At 33.7% G+C, this 15,329-nt stretch overlaps 1 long non-coding RNA gene across 2 annotated transcripts; it reads left to right on the forward strand.

The window, feature by feature from the left end:
* Positions 1–897: 897 nt before the first annotated feature.
* LOC149782302 (uncharacterized) lies at positions 898–13,113 on the forward strand. 2 transcript variants are annotated; one of them, XR_016414311.1, is made up of 4 exons: positions 898–965; positions 4,863–5,022; positions 6,716–6,808; positions 10,810–13,113. It is a non-coding gene; the product is annotated as an uncharacterized LOC149782302 (long non-coding RNA). The 2 variants fall into 2 exon arrangements; XR_016414310.1 differs by lacking the exon at positions 898–965 and having other exon boundaries at positions 3,734–5,022.
* Positions 13,114–15,329: the final 2,216 nt, after the last annotated feature.

Below are 15,329 nucleotides of genomic sequence, written 5' to 3' on the forward strand. Positions count from 1 at the left end.
ACTACTGCAAGCTTTCTCTCATACCCACATTGGCTGAATCCGAGATTCAAACCTACACAGACAGAGGTAACTAGTATGCACATGTACTACTACTACTAATAATAATAATTGAAATCCAAGTATTTTTTTAGTCTGGATAAATGTATCAATGGAAAATACCACATACTGTGACAAAAATGCATTAAAAAAAGAATACAGGTGAAAAATAGCACAAGTCGATTCACTGCAGAAAAGGTAAGTTTTCTGAGCTTTCTTGAATTGTGTTGCAGGTACATTATGATTAAGTTGAAGAGGCAGACTATTCCATAAATTTGGGCCCTGGTAATCATAAGGATGCTTTCCAATGTATTTTTTCTAACATTGGGAATAATGATGATATGAATACAGGAGATGAGTGCAAGTGTCTGGAAAGTGTGTATACACGATGAACTCAACAATGTACTTAGGGTTTGACATATAGAAAATGTTGTAACAGAGAAGTCATTTTTATTTAATCCTTGATATAACCAGAAGGCTGTGAAGTATGCCGCGCATAGAAGATAAGTACTCACTGATAGGTTTTCATTGACAAAATAAAGAGTATTTTGCACCTTTTTTGATATTTTTTTAAAAAACAACTATGTACTGGGGTAAAAGCAGAGAGACTTGAATCGAAATAATCAAGTAGAGAATTTATAGTGTAAAAATGCATATTGAGGAGATGAATCCAGTGATATACGCTGATGAAAATCAGTTGAGTCATTTGTGAGAAAACTGTGTTCTTGTGACAGGGTTAGGGTTACGGTTTTCCGGTAGTAACACTTGGGATAATGGAGACATCCTACCAGTCATTAAATATTCATTTATGCAAATATGCAAATGACTTTGTTGAAACGATGGTTTTCATTGGACATTGTGGTTTTTAGAAAATAGCATTGACGTGGAGACTTGTAATGCTAGCAATTTAGTATTATGTTATCAGACCGGTAGTGTATATACTTTAACCGTTACTAATAATTCATTGTACGTTTCATTTCAGAGCTGGTAATTGCATTTTATTTTGTTTACTATTACAATTTTTTAGGTACTATTTGAAATTAGACCGCCATTGGTGGCGTCATCAATTTTCGTGGATTTGTTGAATTGCAAGGTTATTTCGCTAGTAGTTTTAGTTTTATTATTATTATTATTATTATTATTATTATTATGACCGTATCTATGAATTCTTTGTACGTTTATATTTTTCAATAGACACGTTTTTAAATTAGAACTGAAATTAAACGAAACAGTACGCCTCATACCCATTTATGACCGTTATCGGTTTTCGTGGTTTAGTAATAAGATCGCATTATTTTATCTGCACGGCAGGACTCGTGGTAGTATGTATACTGACAGCGTTACTAAGAAATAAGTTACATTTTATTTGGGTACTGGCAATTACATTTCTTTCCGATTAAGACACTTCTAAGTTTATTACCGTTATTAAAAAATCATTGAAAAACCCACAGGGGCTCGGATCGTTGTTTACAATGGTCCTGTCATACATGTGCTATATTGTAGCTATTATATAGTACATTAGTCCGAGTTTCCTCTGACCCTTGCCTCCCCATTTTTGATATTTGGACAATATAAATATCGTATAATAGTACATGTATGACAGGTCAGTTGTAAGTAACGATACGAGCCCCTGTGGAGAAAACAATATGATGTGGCCTAGCTTCCGATGATACTGGTTCTGTGGTATCTCGATATTTGAACTTTTCGATATTTATTTCATCTATTGCACCACATATTGTGTACTTATATATACCACATGACCATAGGTTACTAGTTCTAAATCACCAGTTTATTTTGGGAAAATGTCAAGATTGCTGACGCGTACACTATTTGATAAGTAAACCCATGAATACTGCTGTTTCAAAATAATATCCTTAACCTGTGTTCTCAGATAGAATCAATATCTTCTTAAAATTTCTATCACTTTAACAAAATGTTTTGCCTATTTGTTGTCTGATAATGTTATACAAGAGTTAGACCATATGATTACTGTGATGGTCAAGAACTAGGAAATCGAAGCTATGGTAGCAAATAAGAATCAAAATGTGACGCATGTTAATGTCGTTTTTTGGTGGCTTTCGCATTTAACAGGCATTGACTTGAAAGCTGCATTGTACACGATTTATTACTTTTCATTGGAACACCGGTTGTTGTTCAAACAGTCTTAGGTTGATATGTACTTTCACCCTCATATTGATTGTTCATTCTCAGCAACAATCACAGAGCAACTCCAGTCATCGTGGGTGGTTATTTACAAATGCATTTCTTTAATTCTTTCTTATAAGTTTATGTTGCTGTAGGGCACAGGTGGCATAATGAGTGCCATAGAAGTAGCATCCATTTTTCAAGTTGATTACACTTTGTGCAACACAATGATACATTAAATTTCCAACATTAATACAGATTATTGTTGTGTTGCTGGTCTTACTGCAATATCAGAGTAACTCCCCTTTCACAACTAGGACTGTACATAACGTCTGTTTATCGTTTGTTTCCCACAGCCATCTGATTTATAGTGGAAAATAAATTCATTTTAATACAAACAACAACAGACTTAAATTATATCTTGAGGGTCATTGTTTTTATTAACTTATTTGCTGATTGCAGACTTTATGACCTGAAATATCAAAGCATTCATGTATAGTAGATAACAAAATCGAAACAAAAGGAAAGAAATAATTCGAATTTTGAATCAGTTTAAATCAAAAACTGAATTGAATGAGTCTCATAAATTTTGCGACATAACTACACAAGTTTTAAGACATTTTTGGTCTGCTTAAATGATAAATATACATTATGCAGGTTCATCACTCAGATGTATGTTACCTTAGTAGTTGTAAAGACTTTGCTGTGTCTATATACTGGTCCATATCTTCCCATATCCTATGCGTACCAAAATCCATCCAAAAATCTCCTAAAACAAACATTTTACAACCTTGATGGTAATCATATTGATATTTTACAGTCAGCTGATCATTAACATCAGAAGTCTGTTCAACAGATGCATTAAGTTGAATGATAACTTTGTCAGTGCATATCCATATCTGGTAACAATAACAACCAGTACTGTTCGAGTTTTACGAATAACATGTCCATATAAATGTACATTTGCCTGTATATTATAGTATGTGATTTAGATTTTTAACATAGCTTTAAAACAATTTAAGTCATATCACTATAATGTCTGCAGTGGCAGCTTATAGTGATTTCTAGCACTGGTTTATCATTCCCCGGACATGCAGCATCATCTTCGACCCAGTCACATTATCCTGACACCAGGCTGACCAGTCCTAACAATAACCTCTTGATACTGAGCACCAAGCAAGGCAGCTGTTATTACCATTTTTTGAAGTCTTTGGTATGACTCAGTTGTGGTTTGAATCCACGACCTTCCACATCCGAGGCGGACGCTCTAACCACTAGGCCACCGGGGCGGTCACCTGTATATTATATAATGTATGTACTGGTAAATTTTGTGATAGTGACATGATTAGTTCATTCTGTCACTTTATTTTTTCTGTGACACTAATAGGTCGAGCATAAATTATGTATTCATTGAGTGGAGGTGGGAGGTGTTGAAAAAAATTCAAAAAGCATTAGCCTGTGTATGTGGCAGGGTAACTGCTAAGTATGTCCTGCAGCGATAGGGTCAATATTCTTTGATAACTGTGATGTTTATGAAGACTAGTCAAGTCAGAAACATGACTAGCAGATGAGTTGGATGCAAAGTGGCTGATATGCCATGTCAGTCAGAGTCTATATCTGCTTAAAATTATGAAGTGTGATATGTTGTAGTTTTATTGCACATGGTGCACTTTGCAGAAGACATTTTTTCCTCTTCATTTTCTGGCATAACCAGTTATTTTATATCATGATGCCGACATATTATGCATTCCAGACCCTGGTGCCTCATGCGAATTTGTGAAGCCATACCTTGCCAGACTGGGACAGTATTGTACTTGGATAGACACATTGATTGCCTTTTTGACACCTATTGTCCTTCACTTTTATAAAAGTGAGATTCAGAAGCGTGTCTTAAATTAATTACTCATCCTAAGCCATCATGAAATGTCACATGATTGCACACACCTTACAAAAATTGTCACCTGAGAAAAGAACTGTTATGGTTCATGATTTTGATGATATCGAAGCTGATGATAAAATTTTGAGGTCCAGTCATTCCAAATGATGATAAGGCTGATAATATTCCAATTTTCCAAAGTTGATATAAAAAATTTAGTCACTGTCTGATATTTGACTATTGAAGTTAAGGTCAACTAAATATTAGCTGCTGTCACTTGTTTAAAACTATTATTAGAGATAAATATTTACATTTGCTGTAGAAAAGCATTGGTTACGATTTCTGTAAAATTCAACCTTTGTATCACTATTATAGTTAATGTTAATACTTTCCTACTTTCATTTTCAAAGTTTGTTTTACATGGTATTAATTTAAACCACTGCTTATTTTTAATGACTACTAATAACTTCATCTTTTAAAATTCAATTGTCCCATCTATTCTTGGAAAGGGTGTGGTGACTCAGCAATGTATTTACACAAGGGTGGATACAAAATGTATGATTTGCAATGACTAATGGGAAAGGGGGTAAAAAATCACCAATTGTTTGCATACGTGCTTTATGGACAACCCTTAACATCATTATCAGAATATTATTATTGCCAGCGTAACTGTTCATGGGTAAAGTTGTTGGATCGATGAAATGTTTTAACAGCTGACCATAATGTCGTTATAGTTCATTTGTGCTTGAAATATAATTCTTCATTGTAACTTTTTTCTCTTTTTTTTTGTTAACTTTGTTTGCAGATTAGTGTATATTTCGGCTGATTTTGGTAATTATATGGACTTTTACAAATGGGCCTTGTCACCTGATAGTCGAAAAGATATTCACATGACCATTCCTCTGATAAAGGTGTGTAGATGAGTCAGCGGCTAAGGACAAGCTGAGAAATGTGATGCTACAAAGGTATATTTTCCATTTGATATATCATAGATGATTCGTATAAGCATCCATACTAGAAGTATGGGTGTGACTGACTATCCCATATTCTGCATGAGACATAAAACGCTATCTAAAGTTGTCTGCCACATCTCATAACATATATGCTATACATTAATGTGTGAAAGGGAAATATTATTTATTTTGTAATAGAGTGGAAACATTTTAAGTTGTCATAAAAAATGGTACATTTTCCGTTCCTTAAGCTATGGATCGGCATTTTGAATTATGTATTATTTTTAACATTAACATGAAAAATGGGCAATATTTTTGTGATTCCTTCAATACACTGAATGGTTTCACCTTCTGTGAGCAGCAATTAATATTTTTTCTAGATTAAACACATTAATTCCATTATGTTTTAGATATTTCACTTTGAATTGTTCGCATGTAAATATAAGTTATTGCACACGTATTGTATTATTATGTGCAGTATTAATTTTAATCTTTATTGGGTGGGATATTCGTAGTGATGATTTAGTATCATTTAATACTCAGCTTTACATGATGGGTAAGCTGATGAGTTTGAATGTTTATAAACCGCTATTGCTTTTAACTACTGCTGTTCTAGTATATTGATAGTCTCTGTATCACAAGTAGAGCAAACCTTTCCCTAAAGTTCGGAGTGAAAGCAACTTCACATTGTAGGTAATAAGTACAGAGAGAGAGAGAGAGTTCACAGGCACTGGCCAAACTGAAAAACAACTTTGTATGATGTATCCCAAAATATTAACATCTAACAAATAATCTACAATTGCCAGTCAAGAAAATATATCATGTGTTAATTCTACCAGAGACAAAGAACTCTTTCGTCCTATGTCCAGAAAGCTTAGAAATAGATAATATTGGAACAAGTCCCAGATGAAATCAAAGCACAAAGTATTGTGATAAAACTTCATGTAGCAACACAGCTTTGATTCAAAAAGATGTTTTATCCCTGACTGTGCACAGCTTCTAACTTAGACAACTGTACTAAAGCGACACTGTTACAAAGAGTAACTAAAATGCCTTCCAGTCAGTAAACAAACCGCATTGGTGGCCTAGTGGTTAGAGCGTCCGCCTCGGATGCGGGAGGTCGTGTGTTCGATCCCCAGCCGAGTCATACCAAAGATTTACAAAACTGGTACTAACAGCTGCCTCGCTTGGCGCTCAGCATTAGGAGGTTAATGTTAGGACTGGTATGCCTGGTGTCAGGATAATGTGACTGGGTGGGACATCATGTTACATGTCTGTGTCATGATGCCCCAGTGCTAGACATCACTTTAAACTGCAACACTGCAGACATTGTAGCGATATGACTAAAAAATTGTTAAAGCTACGTTAGAAATCCAAGTCACACACACACACACCAGTCAATAAACAAGCAATATGATTACACTCTTGAGCCAGCAGGAGGGGGGTATACGTTAAGAAAGGTAGGGACTAAATTCTGAGTACTGACTTAATGTTAACTCAGATGTAAATATTAATCACCTAGATTTTCTGATAGTTACAAATAGACTTGGTACCCCTTTATGCAATTAAATGTGACCTCTGCTTTCTGTTGGCGAAATAAATTATGTAAGATGGGTATGTTTTGATTCCTTTTTGTTTCCATCAGCGGTATACAAGGTGTTCAGACATCTAATGCAAAATGTTTCTTTTTATTTCATTTGTACAGTGATCCAATAAAGGCAGTGGGCAATTCCAGAAGGATTACATCAGCAAAGGTAAAGGGAAATGCTGCGTTACCAGATTACATTAGATTTTTTGGGTAAGTTAATCAGAATGACAAATGTTGTTGACGTTGTTGTTGTAGGGTTTAACGCCATTTTTCAGCACATGATAGGCTATACATGGCGGCCAGTATTAATGGTGGAGGAAGAACCCGGAAAATCCCCGGAAAGAACCACCGACCCTCGAGAAGCTACTGGCAAACTTTCTCACATACCCACATTGGCCGAATCTGAGACTTGAACCCACGCAGACAGAGGTGAGATGGCAGTGATCTGTAACAGAGAGTGCTTTAGAAACGCTCGGCCACTCAGGGGCCCCCCGACGAAATGTTGATTTGGATGTTAAGATTTTTGTTTCTTGAGCACGTACACACTTTCACTGCAATCATTCCGGTTCAGTTGTATGGATAATACTCCAATTTCATGTATTTGAATGCAGTTAAAGGAAGTTTTGATCTGAATTTAGATTGTGCAAGTTGGAGGCATCATTTGTCTCAATAGCATGATTTAGTTTACTTTTTTAACATCAATTTTTATAGTTTAAGCTGCTGAAATAAATTAGTTCAGTTTATCAGTGTTCAACGTTGCTTCATTTCAAGGTATATATTTATGAGATACTTTTTTCTCTGTATTATATAATCAGATAATTAAACTAACATATGAACAATCTACTACATTTCGCAGCATTTTAGAGAGAAAATTGTGGTGGTTCTAATAAATGGATGATCTATTTTGAACTTATACATTATTGTTAGTGCAGAGGCTTCATTGTCTATCATTATTACTATACATTAGTGCTACTTGCCTATTAATAATAACTGTATATATTGGACACAAATTTTTTCATGTACTAGAACTTATGGTGAAACTTTTTTTACACCTAGGTCATATGTTCCAAGACTTAAAAAAATGAAATAAATTTGTGTTTAATTTGTACCCCCATGTTGCATTAAAATTGATAAACATAACACTTATTTGATAATAAAATGAACGAAATTAACATTGTATTGTTATCAATTAACATTGTATTATTATCACTTATTCCTCTCTTTTTTCCATCATGAGCATTAAAGAAAATGTATCCACACACTCCAAATATGCAGCAGAGACATGAATAATTGCTTGAAGGCATGTGCCATTCACCCATGAGACAGTGTTATGTGCAAAATAACCAAGATTGTATTATATCCAGTTCCTGCCTCGCTTGGCGCTCAGCATTAAGAGGTTAGTGTTAGGACTGGTCGGCCTGGTGTCAGAATAATGTGACTGGGTGGGACATCATGCTACATGTCTGCGGCATGATGCCCCAGTGTTAGACATCACTATAAACTGCCACATTGCAGACATTGTAGCGATATGACTGAAAACTTGTTTTAAAAAATTCAAATCAAATCATAATTTTGCCAGCAGAATATTGAAGACAAAGGTGATTTTTTTGTTGCAAAGCAAGCTGACCTTGGAAACCAACTTTGGATACTTTTAAGCCGATTATTTTTTAAAGGATATCAATATAAAGGTTATTTTTTTCAAACCAAGCCGATTTTGGATTCTTTTAAGTGTTCTGATATATATATATATATATATATATATATATATATATATATATATATATATATATATATATATATATATATATATATATATATATATGCATCCATACACACACACACACACACACACACACACAGAGTCGGCCCACATAAGGAAACTACTTTGCTTCTATTTGACCAGTTTTCACAGAAATTTTGGACATAAATTGAAATAATGAAACAATTCTTAAAGTGACATAATATAGTACTTCATGCATGGACATCGATGATCCAGGGTCACCTAGATGATTTGGAGAAAATAAAATCATTTGATGAATTCATGAAGCCCAGAAGAGTAGATGATTTTGCAGACAATATGATCATTAACATGGATAAAATTCCAGTGTGGTCTGATCTCATTCCTGGATGGACTGTCAATAAAATGGTGGCTGAAAGTGTGAGAATTAGCATGACTGGTGAAGATCTTAAATAAAATGACTTTAGTCCATGCAGTTTCCGCTAAATTAGATGTGTTGTCTCCAACAATACATTTTCACTGTATGACAAAACTAAAAAGATATTCATGCATTGAAGGAATGGATCATATATGTGCAGGAGAAGGGTTGGGTTGTTGAGATGATGCTGCAATGGATTAAACAAAAGTACAGTTTTATAATTTATTAAATAAAACTTTAAGTTGGAGTGCATTTTCCGACATGTAATTTTCAAATGATTTAAAACGTGCCTACAACTTAAGACTGGAAAAGAAACAATGTGTCCCAGAACATACAGTGCACAAAAATGTACATTCAGAATTAATTTATGGTGTCTCAACATGTATGGTAAATATGGTAGATATAAGTATTTATGAATAACAAACTGTTGATTGAGTTGCATAGCTAAATGTAAGTGAAACTTCCATAATGCTTCCATGCTCTTATGTACAAATATTAATACTATTGTCACTGTATGAATTGTTTGCTAGTCATTTAAAGAGTGATATATTTATTTCATGATGTTTATATTATTATTTGGCAGCATAAAATTGATTTTTCAACAAACATTGATGCAGTTCACTAAGCTCTATAACTGTTAGAGATTTCACCAAAATGTTTCCAAAAGTGAAGAAAAAAGTTGCTGCAATTATGCTACAGCAAAAAATGTTTTTCCTTTTCTTGATGAGATCCACACCTAAATATATTAACATAACAATTCCTAATAGTAACACTTCCACTTCAATGTTAATTGCCATAACCTTTTTAAATATATTATGATATTTTTAAAAGGAAAGCTATTCTAGAATGATATGGAAAAAATCTTTTAAATTGATTCATTCCTTCATAGAAATTCAGAAAAAAAAGAAATTCATTTTCTGTTTGCTAAATAAAATAATTCTTACTTCGTTCTCATTATTTTCACCTGTCCAGTCCTCCTTTCTGGGAAATACATATAAAATCTATGCTATGGTTTTAACCAAGACATGTAAATCGCAGTCAAGGGGTTACATGGGGGAGTACAAACCCCAACGTATATTATTTATCTCACCCAATATTTTCCTTTAAAGCAAAAAGAACTCTTCACTAGTCTTGTTGTTGTTGTTGTTGTAGGGTTTAACGCCATTTTTCAGCACACGATAGGCTATACATGGTGGCCAGTATTAATGGTGGAGGAAGATCCAGGGAAAACCCGTAGAAAGAACCACCGACCCACGAGAAGCTACTGACAAGCTTTCTCACATACCCACATTGGCTGAATCCGAGACTCGAACCCACGCAGACAGAGGTGAGATGGCAGTGATCCGTAATGGAGAACGCTTTAGACCACTGGCCACTCTTCACTAGTGTAATATAGTTCATGTGCAAATGTTTACATGTGGCTCATTAATGCAAATATGTTAATGAAGGCTGTGGTGTGACCACTGCATCCCAATTACACAGGTTATTAGCATGAGCAAAGAAAAATAACATAAAACGTCACATAGTAATTTGACAGGTATTATCACATTTAATATATGGATGTTATATGAAATTGACAATAAATAAGTAATATTTATTACAAGAAACTTTCATTTTCATCAGTTTCAGTTTTGAAAAGTTATATTGTAAATAATGAAACGATACTGGCTACTCAGCTCTACTGTAGTTATACTTAGTACAAGCTGTAACGAAGAGTAATATCTTGCTTTAGATTATTCATTGGTAATTAGAGATCTGTGTCACTATCGTATTTAACTTTCCTTTTCTTTATAGGAGGTGAAACTGTTTGTGACATACTTATGTTGTCCATAGTATTAATTGTAAAATTACCCCTACGTATAAAAGACCCTCCAAATATGGACCCTAGTGGATAAACATGTGCTAAAACTTTCAAGTTCACGAATTCTTTGAAAATGTATTTATCTGTCTTGGAACTATTGCAAGTAATACAGTGAAAGTTGCTTATGGATTAATGATTCCTTCTAGCTGCTAAGTGCATTATTTGTCATTAAATATTGTAGGTTTATCTTTCAGATCCAGTGATGAATGTCATTCTCATGATTGAGAAGAACAAGGTTATGCTTCACTGAAATCCATGTACCTGCTACAGATTGCAGATTTACACAGAGAATGCAACTTCTGCCTCGTCTGTCAGAGCACAAGCAAAATTCATCAGTCTCCAACAGCACAAATTATCAAGAATCACCAATTATTAGTAAACATGTTATTTGTCTTGCTAACTCAGTATACAGTAATACTGAAAGGGATGTACATTTCTGACCACACTTTCTGCTGTTTCCATGATTTTACTCTTAAAAAGCAGTACTGGTTTACTCATGTCAAAATTTTGCTCTGTTGCAAGAGCAATTAATAGAGCTCCACTTTTCATTATTGTTTACCTTTCTTGTTTAGCAAAGGCATCTGCTCCAACTGTATTATACATGATTGTGTTATTGAGTAATGGTTAAGATGTTGCTTATTATTTCAGCTTGGTTTGAAAACATAAAAGAAATGTAAAAAGCATATTACAGATTACTTCTGATTGCTGATTAAACTTAAATGATGGCAGCCAGATTAATTGCTATTCCATTAAATCATACATGGGACCCAGGAAGGCACTTTCAAAGTGGGATACTCACCCATTGATGCAGCATAGAATTTTCTTATCATTTAAATATGAAATCTGTAAAATCAATGTACATATATTTTTTAAAACTGCCTTCCCTGGGTACTATGTATGTTCAAATGGAACAGCCCTAAACGCAAAGCTTAAAAATATGGAACATGTAGTAAATAAGCTAAAATTGAATGAATCTTGGTGGGGGAGCTCCACTATTTAAATAATTAGATTATCATGTGTGCATGCTTTATATTTTGTACTTGTGTCAGTAATTGGAAAAAGCACTAAATATGTATATATGTTCATAAATATATGAAACATGAACTGGCATCAAACCATGGGCAATAATTGTTGTCCAAAGAGTATTCACATAAAATATTTTGGTGGCTATCTGGGTAGAAAGTAGTTGCCTATGGGCACGAAACGGTGGGTAGTGGATGTGTTCCTCCTGTCAAGTAACAATGTGAACAATATGTACATGCATGATAGAATGTTGCCTTTGCAACAGTAAACCACTTTTGGATACCATAAATTTCATTTATTGATTTTCTAGAAAAACGACATCCAAATGACCAATGTTTTGTGGTGAAAATTTAGTCTGATGAATTTCCCAGAAAAATTGTTCTTTTGGTAACAAAAATCCATTGTGTATAAAACATGTACACTGTTGTTTCATAATTTACTTACCTAGTTTAACATGTTTTGAAATGTATATATTTTCTGTATTCAGTCCAAACATTGTCATTGAAAGTTTCTAATTGTGACTGCAAGTCATTTGCAATTGCAAATTGTACAGTTATATAATGTAAGAGTACAGTATACATGTTAAGTGTTTCACCTGAACTTTTTAAATAATGGTACAATGTACCTCTGCAAACAAAATATGTGGCTGCAGATGAAAATTACTGAAGTACATTCCTTGTAAGTGTAAATTTTCTTTTCAGTAAGGATACAGTATTTGGCTTTTAATTGCTTTATAGACTTTAAATCTCTACACAGTAATGTAGTGAGAGTTACACTGAGTGTTTGCAAATGAATACTTGAGGAATTAAGCTTTAAAAAATGTATACCCAATAAATGCAGAAGCTGTACTCCAATTTTACCATTAGAAATATTTAGAATTGGTTTTTGTCACAGCCACAATTATTTGGCTTCCCTGGACACTGAAAGGCTTTTCCCCAGCCTACAAATGTCTGCCATGTCTGTCCTTTAGGTCTACAACAGTGATTTAAATGAATGACAAGTTGTACTGCATTCTTCATAATTTGCTACCATTTTATTCAGTATATGCTTTAATAATGTTTTCAGATAGGTAAGATGCTGTACATAAAAGATGTCCTGCTTTTCAAAATCTTTTTACCAGTCTCCCACCTCCATTGACCCCATTGTGTCCCAAATGTTTTTCAGGAATTTACACACCTGGACAGCTTCTGACGAGTGTATAAGTTATATTGTGATTTGTAAACACCATTAATTTCGTTGTAACTATAATTAAAATTTAAATACTAAGAAGTTGCATTTTTGGTGCTTGAGTTTTTGCATTTAAATAAAGACTTGTTTCACATGTTAAGAGGCCTTGTAATAAGTATTAAGGAAAGAAATGAAAAAATGACTTTGTCTTTTTCATTGCATGATTTCAAATTCATTTTGTATTCAGATGTTGTGGTCTTTAACGTTTCTGTGTGAAATAAACAAAATTAATAAAACATTTAACATCATACAGTATTTCTTTTATTACTTGCATGTACATAAGACCATACTGTTAGGCCACACATTGTCATAATTCTAAGCATCCACAATTCATTTCTTCAAATAGGGAAATAATTGAATCAAAAGAAATTATTTTATTTGACTTCTGTTTCCGTCCTAGATTGTATATCTACTGTCTTCTCACAATTACCTTATCACAATTATCAAATGTATTTTTATCATTAAAATTAAAATCAGTATTAGTCCCTATATATAAAGTGCACAGGCCAAGACATAAAATTAATAATGGGAAATGATAAGGCAAAATATTTATTTTCCTTTCGTTAAATTATTTTCCATTTCAGGAGGTGTATGTATGTGTGTGTGTGTGTGTGTGTGTACATATATATATATATATATATATATATATATATATATATATATATATATATATATATATATATATATATATATATATATATATATATATGTATATATATATATATATATATATATATTACAAGACTACTATTTTCTCAGACTGCCCTGGTGGTCTGGTAGCCCAGTGTCAGGGTAATGTGACCAAGAGGGATATCATGCCACATGTCTGCATCATGATGCCCCAGTGCTTGATACCACTATAAAAAGGCCCCTGGTGGCTGATTGCTGTAACACATCACAACCGCTGGGTTTATACACACTCATTAATATTGCCAACACGTAAGGCCCATAAAGCTAAACAAACCCGAATAACTCACAGAAACCTATGTAACTGTCATTATATTCCATCGCTATTCAATTCATACATTTGTATCATAGGAATTATGGTACATAAAGGGTTCTGAATTAATTGGAGTGAGATCCTCAGCTGATTTATTTACCTTCTCGCATATCATTCTACCATTATTGTTTCTATTCCCCACCCCACCCCAACCAGCACTTCATAGACAGAATAATTTTTTGCATTATGTTTGTTTGGTAGTTGGCATGCACGACTAAAAAAATTCCCATGCTAAATTCACAGAGAGTAATTGCATTTGGTTTTTTCCTCTCCAGTTCAGTACAGTTACAAATATAGAAATGGCTAAAAGAACAGCACACTCCTTTCCCAACCCCACCCCTGAGTTGAAACTACGAAACCGTAACTGGCTACTTCTCACAAGTGCGGGTCCTGTATTGAGCAAAATACGTTGTCTATTTCAGCAGCTTCAAACAATGTATATATGCTGACTTACTTTCATGGTGAGAACAGGAGAATGACTGAAACATGAAGGCAATCTACATGCTAACAGACTTAAGATTGAGAAAATATTTGTTGACTAAGTGAATGACAATGACATTAATATCAGTCAAGTAGAACAAGCAATTGTGGTTATTTGTTAACTGAAAGAGGCTTAAAGATTTATTCAACAAACTAAATGTTTCATAGAATTAATGACATGTTTGTGTGATGTAACACATTTAATGGACCAAATTTGCCATAAACGTCCACATCATTCAGGGAAGACAGATTCTTAAATATTTCTTACAGCATCTGCGTAAAACATTAATATTTAACTGGGACACATGCGGCCAAAGTTCAGTCCCATCAGTGTTTGCATTGACTTAAAGAAGAAGGCTTACATCTTTCCTTCAAAACACGTAATACACTAAATGGTGAGCTACCATTGTTCTAATAATGACATTAGTGGTTAAGCAGAGAAGAGGTTTTGAAAGGATGCATAAATCATCTTCCAATAATAAAAATCTCTTTTAATCTAAATATAAATTTAACATAAACAAGATGCCAATTAGTTCTTTTAAGAGCTTGTTAAACATCAAAAATGACATTGTACACAAAATATGATAACAGTGTAACATGTAAAGGACACATACAATGCAAAACCCTGGAAAGAACCACTAACCCAAGAAAAAACTACTGCAAGCTTTCTCTCATACCCACATTGGCTGAATCCGAGATTCAAACCTACACAGACAGAGGTAACTAGTATGCACATGTACTACTACTACTAATAATAATAATTGAAATCCAAGTATTTTTTTAGTCTGGATAAATGTATCAATGGAAAATACCACATACTGTGACAAAAATGCATTAAAAAAAGAATACAGGTGAAAAATAGCACAAGTCGATTCACTGCAGAAAAGGTAAGTTTTCTGAGCTTTCTTGAATTGTGTTGCAGGTACATTATGATTAAGTTGAAGAGGCAGACTATTCCATAAATTTGGGCCCTGGTAATCATAA

This window comes from Sinohyriopsis cumingii, chromosome 15, assembly GCF_028554795.1.
Source record: "Sinohyriopsis cumingii isolate HCF-2022 chromosome 15, ASM2855479v2, whole genome shotgun sequence".
NCBI lineage: Eukaryota > Metazoa > Mollusca > Bivalvia > Unionida > Unionidae > Sinohyriopsis > Sinohyriopsis cumingii.